Source organism: Trachurus japonicus, chromosome 21 (genome assembly GCF_045865225.1).
Source record: "Trachurus japonicus isolate A0001 chromosome 21, Traja_1.0".
Lineage (NCBI taxonomy): Eukaryota > Metazoa > Chordata > Actinopteri > Carangiformes > Carangidae > Trachurus > Trachurus japonicus.
The window spans coordinates 36,788,665-36,801,027 of NC_140927.1; positions in this window are offsets into that span (position 1 = coordinate 36,788,665).

A 12,363-nucleotide genomic window follows, 5' to 3' on the forward strand; every position below is an offset into this window, starting at 1 on the left:
TTCTTAACAAACAAAAGAAACATGTTATCAGTATTGAGTTGTTGGAGTCAGAACTTGTTGGATCTGGTTTCATACAGTACCTGGCCATGACTGCTTCCAGATTAGATCTGGCTGAACAAAGTGGTGAAGGGTCAAATACAGTAAAGACCACACACGTCTGCTTGATCTAATCGTCTTGGTAACAAATCTGGGTGTTGGATGTTGAGCCTTTATATAAACCAGCTGCTGTTTACATCATCTCTGTCGAACATCCACATTTCCTCCGACCTCTCCTGGTCACTTAACATCTTACTCCTGGTGAAGAAGGCCCAACAACGGCTCTTCTTCCTCAGGAAGTTGAAGCGAGCATAATAATAATATAATAATAACTAGAAAATTTCCTCTCGGGAAATTTTGAATGGGCCACGGGGCTACTGCCGATTTTGCCATCTCTGTCAACATGGGAATCAAACCCACGATCTTAAGGTCAAGACAGAGCTGATCAGACAGACACATGATCATCTTTCTATAAGCACTGATATGGAGGAGCTGTAATCACATTAGGTTACCTGTGTGTGTGTGTGTGTGTGTGTGTGTGTGTGTGTGTGTGTGTGTGTGTGTGTGTGTGTGTGTGTGTGTGTGTGTGTGTGTGTAATAGGGCCAGGACTCAATTAAAACAATTAATCTAATTAATTAGAGGCTTTGTAATTAATTAATCGCAATTAATTGCATTTTAATCGCATATAAATATTTGACCTGAGAACAGTGAGAAGCATTTTTTTCACATGGATTTTAGTATACCATTGAATGACTGAATAGCTTAAACAACAAAACATTGTTTTTTTTTTTCAAGGTGGTACTTAACCAAGACCAACATGCAAATTATTGATTAATTCATTAATCGATATTTGATACAGATTTAAATGGTCTTTCCTGCCAATACACTATGATGATTACTGTAGTATTTAACTAGGCTACATAAATCACAGTAGCATAAACTGATTTGTTGAACGGACCAGGTGATGGGCTGACTGGTCCTGTCTAACTTCTGTGTACTGGGTGCCATTGTGCAGGGTGTTAAGGCAGCCTTCCTCCACTGCAGTCCCTATGGTCCTGGACCCTCTGGCTGGTGGGGTGGGCTGCTTTCAGCTGGGGGGGACTCTATCAGCTGCTCCCACCAGAGGCATTTGACGCATTTGACACCAACAAGGTTTAACTTTAAAACCAGATTAAATCATGGTTTAACTTTAAAGGTCCCATATTATACTCTTTTTAATCAATTTCACTCAGCTGTCAGACGTCCAACTAAACTGTATTGTAAATGTATTGCCCCAAACTGATCCGTGGTCCTGAATGTCAGCTGTCTAAAAGTCGCTCAAATGAGCTCTGCTGAGAACAAGCTGTTCCTGTGCCTGTACCTTTAAATATTAATGAGCTCCGTCTGTCACAGCCTTGCCTTGCCCCTCTCAGCCAATCAGAGGCCTAGTAAGGCGGGTCTTGGCGTGGCCATAGTAGGAAAGATTCTGCCTCAGGGACAGGATGTGGCTAACGGTAGCATGGGCTAATGTTTATGGGTGGATGTATCACTATGGCCAGAGCGATTGATATAACAGCGCGACAGCTCTTGACGTCGCCGCCAGTGCGGTCTCGTGGTTCATGTAGCTCACAATAGTCCCAAACCAGGCTTGAAACAACGTTCAAAACACACACAGCCAGTATCACAACTAAGCATAAAGTCCGCTTAGCTTAATGCTAACGTATAATGTGAAACCTCATAGACGGGCTAACAGAAATTAGCATCGGCTGTCGCCGTTTCGCAGCAAACGAACAGCCATAGAAGCTGCTAAAACCCTGTTTTAATTCTGGCTGTAGCACTGTTAACACGTCACAGTTTTAATATTTTTTCATGCGAGAAAGTTTAATCCAGAGTCTGTGGTCAGTTTGCTCCGATGTCTGTCCTGGGAGTAGTGCAGAGTCTGTGTGAGCCCCGACCGGGGACCGTGGCAGCGGCTGTCTGCTGCAGCCGCTCTACTGAGCTGATCTGCCGGCACGGACATCTCCTCCTCCCGGAGGAGAAAACGAGTGAAGTAACGTATCCGCATGCTTTTAGAGGTTTACCGCTGGCTGGTTAAATATTATTTTTAGGAGATTTAATGCTGGTCTCATTGATGAAATTTTACAAGTGTGGCAGTGGCATTAGTTTGTTTGAATGAAAAGTGAGCAGGAGCTGGGCTAAACATTTATTGATTGAAATGTGGTGATATCTGATGACTTTGGCGCTGTGTGTGCAGCCAACAACAGAGCAACCGCTTCTTCCAGGTCGTACATTCGCCATTGTTTAACCACAGCTATGTTAACAAGTGGGGGAAAAAATGTCACGGTTTAGAAAATTTCTTCAGGCGTGGCAAACCTTCACCTGGGGCGGTGCCACCAACGTAGGGGGTGGCGTCGAGTCACCGACAGACAGATCTTCAACTGGCCTGTTTAAGCACACATTTTCTAAAGACAGAGAAAGCAAAAAAGGGAGAGGATGAACTTTTTCCATACCAGAGGGGATTGTAGACAGGCCGGGGATGCATATTATTGAAAGAAAACCGCTCTAAAGTGCATTTTGCATAATATGGGACCTTTAAATTCTGTTGCACGTTAACTGTGTTTTAATCACATGAAGGTGTGTGTGTGTTTGTGTGTGTGACTGTAATCACATGAAGCTGGCTCTAGAGTCTGTGTGTGTGTGTGTGTGTGTGTGTGTGTGTGTGTGTGTGTGTGTGTGTGTGTGTGTGTGTGTGTGTGACTGACTGACTTGACACAGCTGCAGGGCACTCTCTCTCTCTCTCTCTCTCTGTCCGTCTCTTTTTTTTCTGTGATAGAGATGCTGAGTATACTGTAGTAGGCTATATACTGACTATCTGATACCGAGGCTGTTGTGGTGGACTAAGAGAGATGAAGATTTGTGTTTTGTTTTTCATTACGGCTGCGTGATGCGGTCGCTCGCGCTAATGAATTAATAAGTGAATAAATAAATAAAGCGATCATCACAAGGGCAGAGTGGTATCTCAACACGGCAGCGACATGCAGTCATCCACCCTCAGTCCTGCTTGGGACATCCACAGCTGCTTTTCAGTGCCAGTTCGTCCCTGCTGTGTTAATTCAGGTGGAGTTTCCTTTACGCACCGACAGCCTTTGATCTCTGCTTTGATCTGACGTCAGATGTGACGGGACAATCTATATAGATATAAATTCACGTGTTGATTCCGTTAGTTGCATTAAATAGTGGTTATTGTGGATATTTATTGCATTGAAATGTGCCTGGAACTGTGGAGATCTGCCTGTGAGGTCTTGGTGACGTGTGTGCACTGCAGGTCAGTCAGCCAAACTTCCACTGCACCTGCTGGTCTCCGCCCTGCGCTGAGAGTAGACCTGGTCTCCGCCCTGCTCTGAGAGTAGACCTGGTCTCCGCCCTGAGAGTAGACCTGGTCTCCGCCCTGAGAGTAGACCTGGTCTCCGCCCTGCTCTGAGAGTAGACCTGGTCTCCGCCCTGAGAGTAGACCTGGTCTCCGCCCTGCTCTGAGAGTAGACCTGGTCTCCGCCCTGAGAGTAGACCTGGTCTCCGCCCTGCTCTGAGAGTAGACCTCCGCCCTGAGAGTAGACCTGGTCTCCGCCCTGCTCTGAGAGTAGACCTCCGCCCTGAGAGTAGACCTGGTCTCCGCCCTGCTCTGAGAGTAGACCTGGTCTCCGCCCTGCGCTGAGAGTAGACCTGGTCTCTGAGAGTAGACCTGGTCTCCGCCCTGCGCTGAGAGTAGACCTGGTCTCCGCCCTGAGAGTAGACCTGGTCTCCGCCCTGAGAGTAGACCTGGTCTCCGCCCCGAGAGTAGACCTGGTCTCCGCCCTGAGAGTAGACCTGGTCTCCGCCCTGAGAGTAGACCTGGTCTCCGCCCTGCTCTGAGAGTAGACCTCCGCCCTGAGAGTAGACCTGGTCTCCGCCCTGAGAGTAGACCTGGTCTCCGCCCCGAGAGTAGACCTGGTCTCCGCCCTGAGAGTAGACCTGGTCTCCGCCCTGCTCTGAGAGTAGACCTCCGCCCTGAGAGTAGACCTGGTCTCCGCCCTGCTCTGAGAGTAGACCTGGTCTCCGCCCCGAGAGTAGACCTGGTCTCCGCCCTGAGAGTAGACCTGGTCTCCGCCCTGCGCTGAGAGTAGACCTGGTCTCCGCCCTGAGAGTAGACCTGGTCTCCGCCCTGAGAGTAGACCTGGTCTCCGCCCTGAGAGTAGACCTGGTCTCCGCCCTGCGCTGAGACTAGACCTGGTTGGAGGTGGCGAGCTTTCAGCGCAACCTCGGCGGGACATTTTCACACAAAACTTCCACTGCACCAAGCTGAATCTGTGACGCCTCCCCCTGCTGCGCGGCCACGCCTATCTCAGCGCAGCGCGATCTGCCAATCTTCCAATCTGACTTTGCACTAGGCTGCGCTGGTCCAAACTTGCATTAGACCGGCTGCGCTACCTTGTGCCACCTGCGCTGCGCCAGCAAACTAGGGCCCAATGACTCTTGTTGCAAAGGCTCAAATGCATGGTAAGAGTAACATATTGCTAACATTTTAGAGAGCCAAACTTCACAAATCATTTTCATAATTCTGATTAAAATTATGACTATTGCACTGACATTAGTGTGTAAAACTACGTGCGTCTGAGCAAGGCTTCGCAACAACCCCCTGCCCCCCACCTCCAAAGTTAAGAAATGAAGAAATAACCAAACCTCTCTGGATAGGAGACCATGTCCTTCATCTTGATCCAGATGTTGAAGGCCAGGTCGTCCAGGTGTTTGGCCTGGTCTATCAGAGCTCCTGAGTCCAGCTGTGGATCCTCCAGCAGGGGGCGCTGCTGGACTCTTTCCACTGCAGCCTTGTAGTTGAGCAGGAATGAGACGTCTTCAGCTCTCAGCTCGTCCTCTGTGGCTCTGACTGTGTGTGAAAGAGCTGCTATCTCTCTGCTCAGAGCCTCCATCTTCTCCTTCATCCTCTGACTCTTCTGCTCCTCTTCCTCCCTCAGTGCAGCCATCCTGGCCTCCTCTTCCTCTACTAGAAACTGGTGAAGCTTCTTAAACTGCTCCTTAATCTGCCTCTCTGTGTCTCGGGCCTGTACCTTAATGTGTTCTGCTGTTTGACCAAACTTCACTTGAACTTCTTTAAAACCCTTTAACTTCTTCTTTAAGGGCTCCAGAGTTTCCTCAAGTTCCTTCTTGAGTTTCGAAGCAGCTTCATTGATGGGTCTTATTCTATGGTTGGTGTGTGTTTCTGAATCTCTGCAGACGAGACACACTGGCTGCTGATGGTCCAGACAGAAGAGTCTGAGTTTCTCAGAGTGCAGACTGCAGAGAGGCTCTGCAGATCTCTGCTCTCTCTGCTGTAAGAAGCTCTCACACAGGTTCTTCAATGCCAGGTTATTAGGTGGTTCTTCTCTTGAAGATTTCCTCTTACAAGCTGGACACAGTTGATCTTGTTTCTCCTTCCACCAGCTCTTCAGACAGTCTTTACAGAAGCTGTGACTGCAGGACAGAAGAACAGGATCTCTGAAGACCTCCGTACAGACCGAACAGCAGAAATCCTCCTCTGGTCTGGAAGCCATTTAGTCTGTGAGTGAAGCTGAAAACACAGCAGACAGGAAGTAGAGTCAGTAGGTGGGTTTACATGGACAGTTTCAAACAGTTTCAAAAAGGTTTGGGAGACCAATACAAACCGATTGAAAATACGTCATGTAAACACCTCAAACAATTTAATTTTAAGTAGTTTAAAATTTTGTAAAGCATTCTGTCTGTCATGTAAACCTTGAAACGGGTTGATTTCTATGAGAGGCCGTTTAGGAAATAATTCATATTTGCTCTCACACACACCACTATATTCATACACACACACTACTATACTCTCTTACAGTAGGTACTACTTCGTCGTGGCTGTTTCACTCGCTGATGCCACCTGGCGGTTGTTTGGAGGAGACATATCCATGGATGCCACCTGGCGGTTCTTTGGGCACATTGCTGCTTCTCATGAAAACACAATTGATCCTCCACTAAAAAGGCGCGTGACGCGAGAATCACCCGTGAACTCGGCCACAATGAAGTAGTACCTACTGTACACACACTATTATACTCATACACACACACACCACTATACTCATACGTACACACTACTATACTCTCTTACACACACTATTATTATTATTCAAATATTTTTATTGGCTTTTTATACTGCAAATACATACAACACAGTCAACAAGGCTGCAAACCGCAGTCACAATATAGCCTACATGAAAAATAGAGCAACAATAACAATAAAAAACGTACACGTATAAAATGAAAAATGTATTAAAAAAAATAAAATAATAAATAAAATAAATTTTTTTAAAAATGACATCGATGACAGAAAGTAAACATAAAGCGTACAGATTTAAACCTGTTACAGAGATTGTGAGTCAATTAAGTAGTAGTCTCAGTGTCCCTAGCTGGGAACTCCAGATTAAAGTAGTTCAAAAACGGCTGCCAGACATTGTAAAATCTTTGGGTTGATCCCCTGATTGAGTGTTTCAATTTCTCAAGTTTCAAATGCGCCATTACATCCCCCACCCACCGCCTGTGCGTGGGAGGCCTAACTGATTTCCAGTTACACAAAATAAGGCGCCTAGCTAGTAGGGATGAGAAGGCGATGGCATCCGACTGTACCCTAGATATCGCCACCTCAGCAGGGGCCACACCAAACAATGCGATTTCAGGGGCAGGGCCTATGTCTTTGTTGCAAATATAAGAGAATGTGTCAAAAATTGAGGACCAAAACTGTGACAATTTTGGACATGTCCAAAACATGTGGTAGAGGGTGGCCGGAGCCTGGCAGCATCGGGAGCATGTTGGATCCACATCTGGGTATATCCTGGCCAATTTAGTTTTAGATAGATGTAGCCTGTGGAGCACTTTGAACTGGAGCAAACCATGTCTGATACAGATTGAGCTTGAGTGTACTCTCCTAATTGCACTTTGCCAGGAATCATCCGAAACTTCAAATCCCAGTTCCTCCTCCCACGCTGCCCTAATATTATTAAGTGAAGGAGAGGTGATCAATTGAATACTCTCATACAGTCTGCTCACTCCCCCTCTTTGATCCGGATCCCCACTCAAACATTCATCTATCCAGTCATTCGGTGAGAGTGATGGAAAGGAAGGAAAATGCTTCCGAACAAAAGCGCGCACCTGAAAATATCTTATTGAATGTGATCTGGGAATATTATATTCACTCACAAGCTGCTCAAAAGACATAAACACACCGTCCTTAAAAAGATCCTTCACCCGTTTCAGACCATTCCTGAACCATAACTTAAATGCTGTGTCCATGAGTGAGGGCGGGAAGAGTGCATTAGCCGAGATTGGGAGAGAGGACATAGCCTGTCTATGTTTGAAGTGGGTCCTGAATTGAGACCATATTCGTAGTGAGCCACTCACAATAGGGTTGTTTGTAAGACGCTGTTTACTGAGTGGTAGTGGCGCACATACTAAAGAAGGTAGGGACACAGGGTAGGTGGAATGTTGTTCCATTTCAATCCATACAGGTCCGTCCCCTTCATAAAATGCAGAGACCCAGTATGACAGTTTATAGATATTAGCCGCCCAATAGTATTGTAGAAAATTCGGTAGTGCTAAACCTCCAGCCTCTTTCTGTTTCTCAAGATGCGCCCTCCTTATCCGTGGGATGGTTTTATTCCATACAAAGACGGATATGGATTTATCTATCTCTTTAAAAAAGGACTTTGGGATAAAAACCGGTACTGTATGAAACAAGAATAGGAACCTGGGCATAATTGTCATTTTAACAGAATTAACTCTGCCGGCAAGTGATATGGGCAGTGATGACCAACGGACAAGGTCCTGTTTGGCCTTCTCTAGGGCTGGTTTAAAATTCTAATTGAATAGATCACTATATTTACGGGTTACTGATACGCCTAAATATGTAAAAGTGTCACGAGTTTCCTTTAGTGGATATATGTTGAAGGACATCTGTTGAGCGTGGTTATTTATAGGGAAGAGGAGACTCTTAGTAAGGTTGATTTTGTAGCCTGATATTTCCCCAAAGCTAGAGATAATTTTTAATGCCTTCGGAATAGAAATAGAAGGGTTGGACAGATAGAGTATCAGATCGTCCGCGTATAACGACAGCTTGTGAGTTTGCCCCCCCCTATCAATACCCCTGATCTCCCCAGTACTCCTTAGTGCAACTGCTAGCGGTTCAATGGCCAGGTCGAATAATAGCGGGCTCAGGGGGCAGCCCTGTCTGGTCCCCCTACATACAGAAAAATACTTGGAAATTATCTTATTAGTGCGGACCGAGGCCAGCGGCGCAGTGTACAGGACCCTTATCCAGGAACAAAAGACTGGTCCAAAACCGAACCTCTCCAATGTTGCAAATAGATATTCATACTCAATACGATCAAACGCTTTGTGTGCGTCGAGGGAGAGCAAGACCTCTGCTGATTGTGACTTATCCGGAGAATAGAGAATATTAAAAAGCCTACGTACATTGCTAAAGAGCTGCCGCCCTTTAATAAAACCAGTCTGATCTGGGTGCACCACTGTATGTATGACAGACTCCAATCTACTAGCCAGAACTTTTGTTAAGATCTTGTAATCGCAGCAAAGTAGGCTTACAGGATGATATGATTCACATTTCAGGGGGTCCTTTCCTTTCTTAAGAAGGACGGAAATGGTGGCCTGGGTCATTGTAGGGGGGAGCGTCTCACGCTCGAGTGCTTCGGCATAAACATTTTTTAGAACAGGGATTAGTTTGTCTGAGAATCTTTTAAAAAATTCAATCGGGAAGCCGTCCGGCCCAGGGGCTTTACCGCTCCTCATCCGTTTAATTGCCCGATCGATTTCCGCCGCTGAGATGTTGCTATCCAAATCTGTCCTATCCTGTTGACCCACTGTTGGGATTCCGAGATTATTGAGAAATTGAGCTAACTTAGCCTTATCGCAATTTTCAGTGGCATAAAGGTCCTCGTAAAATTTTCTGAATTGCTCATTTATGCCTCTTTGATCTGTGGTTATCCCATCTGGAGTGTTAATCTCTGCAATAAGTCCAGCCTCTGCAGATTGTCTTAGCTGATGGCAAAGTAGCTTGCTGGCTCGTTCCCCATGCTCATAAAACTCTTGACGAGATCTGAGATGGAGCTCCTCAGCCGCTCCAGACGAGAGGGTGTCAAATTCTGTTAGCAAACCTATTCTCTCCCTACTAAGGTCAGCAGATGGAGCTTCTGAATTTTTACGATCAACCTCATTTATCAAAGAGATGAGCTCGTTAAGGCGTGCTGAGCGTCTTCTGTTCATACTTACATTATAGGATATTATCTGGCCGCGTAAATAAGCTTTCATCGATTCCCAGAGAATGCTGTGTCTTGTCTCTGGCGACTGATTTGTTTCTAGAAAAAAATCAATTTGCGCTGATAGAAAGTTAACAAAATCTTCATCAGACAGAAGACGTGGATTGAGTCTCCAAGTACGTTGTGGAGGCTCATTATTTGGAAAGCAAAGCGCCATTGTTACTGGGCTATGGTCGGAAATAACGATGCCTTCATATTCACTAGATCTCAATAAAGGGAGGAGTTTTTTGTCCAGCAAAAAATAATCTATCCTGGAATATGAGTGGTGCGCTGGAGAGAAAAATGAATACTGTCTCGAAACTGGATTTCTGTATCTCCATGCATCAATCACCCCATACGTTTGGAGAAAAGAATTTATGGTCTCTGCTGATTTACTTAATGTTCCAGGTGTAGTTCTCGAACGGTCTAGCGTGGGATCTAGCACACAGTTCAAATCTCCCCCGATAATCAATTGGTGACTGTTTAACTCTGGAAGAAGAGAGAAAAATTCACTGAAAAATTTTGCATTGTCCCAGTTGGGAGCATAAACACAAGCAAGAACCACTGGCACATTGAACAGATGTCCCTGGACAATAATAAAACGGCCATCCTTATCAGGAATTATATTTGTATGCACAAATTGCACATCCCTCTGAATTAAAATAGCTGTGCCGCGGCATTTAGCGTTAAATTTGGAGTGGAAAATCTGAGAAAATCCCCCTCTCTTAAGTCTGTTGTGATCCCCATTAAGCAAGTGTGTTTCAGTTAAGAATGCTATATCTGTTCGTAATTTTGATAAGTGAGAGAACACCTTACTACGTTTCACTGGGTGATTAAGCCCTTTGGTGTTCCAGTTTGTAAATTTCGTATTTACCCGCCCTAAACCACTAATAGTAGGACCTGCCATGTTCCAGTATCTGAAATGCTTTGACAAGAGACAAATCTCTGTAAGAGCATCGTAGAATAAAACTCAAAAGACAAAGACATAAGAACAACAAAAAAATAAAACAACACAGTATCGAACCCATCATTCACAAAACCCCATTGCCGACCTCTCCCCAAACGAGAGGCTGCATGTATCCCCGGTCGTACACTATCGCACAACAAAACAATGCTTACCTCATGAGATCGAGTCTCACCAAAACCATATGAATAACAGAATAAAATGTTGCAGCTAAACTAAATTGTTATTAAATGTAATACACACTCATTCAATTTCCAAAATAGCACCAGGTTATCTCTAACCTTAACCCCACACCAGTGTAAAATGTAAGTAAATGTATGGTGAATTTTGCTGGTAAACAGTGGGCACTGTAAAGCAACATTATGTTATGTATATAACATATGTTAATAACCAAAGTTGAGTGCCTTTACCTTTGGCTGGTGATCAGTGAAAATTATAAAACCTCATTAAATGTATTCTTATTTTTAATCCCAACCAAACCAATCCGCCCTGCTCACACAGAAAAAAAAAAATAGAATAAAAAATAAACCCAGCACAAATTCACGTTTTGCTGGCTATTACTGGACATGGAGTCTCTAATTCGTCCAAATTATGTTGACAAAGCCCAGTTAGGCTAAAATGAGCAGTGAAATGTCTTCAAACGTTGCTGTTCACCAGGAATAGTAGAACATTATAAAACAAATTTTCAAATCCCCCAGTAATGTATTGTCCATGGCCAGGGCCAAAAAGATAAATGTTTTTTACCTTTTGTTGGTTGTCACTGGAGATTTTAAAACCTCCTGGCTTAAGACAAGTCTTTAACGGGGTGGCAGTTCAGATATCATGAATCAAACATACCGCTGTATGGAACGTAGAACATCTCACCGCTTCAAGTTTTTCATTATGAAGTCCTTGGCTTGTTTTGGATCTTTAAAGCTTGTGCGCACGCCATCCGACGTCGTTATCCTCAGCTCCGCTGGATACCACAGGCCATAACGGATTCCCTCGCAGGTCCTCAACAAGCCCCTCACCTCATTAAACTCTGCCCGCTGCTTGGCGACTGCCTGCGTGTAGTCTGGCTGGATGCGGATGTTATCGCCGTCCCCCGTGGTTAGATGTTTCATCTGCCCGGCTTTTTTCAGAATTTCCTCCTTCTCTCTGTAATAATGGCATCTGATGATGAAGGCTCTCGGTGGGTCAGTATCACCTGGTCTCACCCGCAATGAGCGATGTGCGCGGTCCAATAAAGGGGTCTTATCGAGGCCGAGCGTCTCCTTCAGGCACTGGGATATATACTCCGACGGGTGCTTCCCGTCCTCTCGTCTCTCCTTTATCCCGGTAATGCGTAGATTATTGCGGCGTGACCGGGCCTCCAAGTCCTCCTGTCGTGCTTTCTGAGTGGCGAGCTCCCTCCGCACATTAGCCATGTCCCGCTCCAGAGAGGTAATCTGGTCGGAGTGGCTGTCGGCTGCAGACTCCAGGTCGACCACCCGTTTATCCAGGGCTTCACTTTTAGCGTTAGCATCGTCGGTAGCAAGTTTAATTTCTGCTCTCAGCTGGTCTACCTGGTTCCGGATTTCAATAGCTCGTGTCTCCGCTTTGGCGAGCAGTTCAGCCCTCAGCTCGGCGATTGCTTGGAGGATAGCTTCATGTCCGCTGCTCAGGTCAGGTGCGGCAGCAGATGTAGCATCGTCATCCTCTGGGCTAGCTTTGGAGCTAGCTCTTGTGTCAGGCGCTTTTCGGAGGTTTTTTGACATTTTTAGCTGGCGTAGAGTTCAAATCCCAAACCCAGTGCAAGGTCTCGGCTGCGGTTAAGAGTGTGCCTTGAGGTCTTTACATTAAATAGCTGCTTCTTGATTTATTAATAGCGTTGGCGAGGAGCTCGGTGAAAACACGTCCTCACATGGCACCGCTCAGACCGGAAGTCTCTACACCAGTGATCATCAACTGGCGGCCCGCGGGCCGAATCCGGCCCGCCGAACCTTCCAATCCGGCCCGCGACAAAGTTCTAATAGTTTACAAGTATTATATTTCTCGGTCTCTGTTTG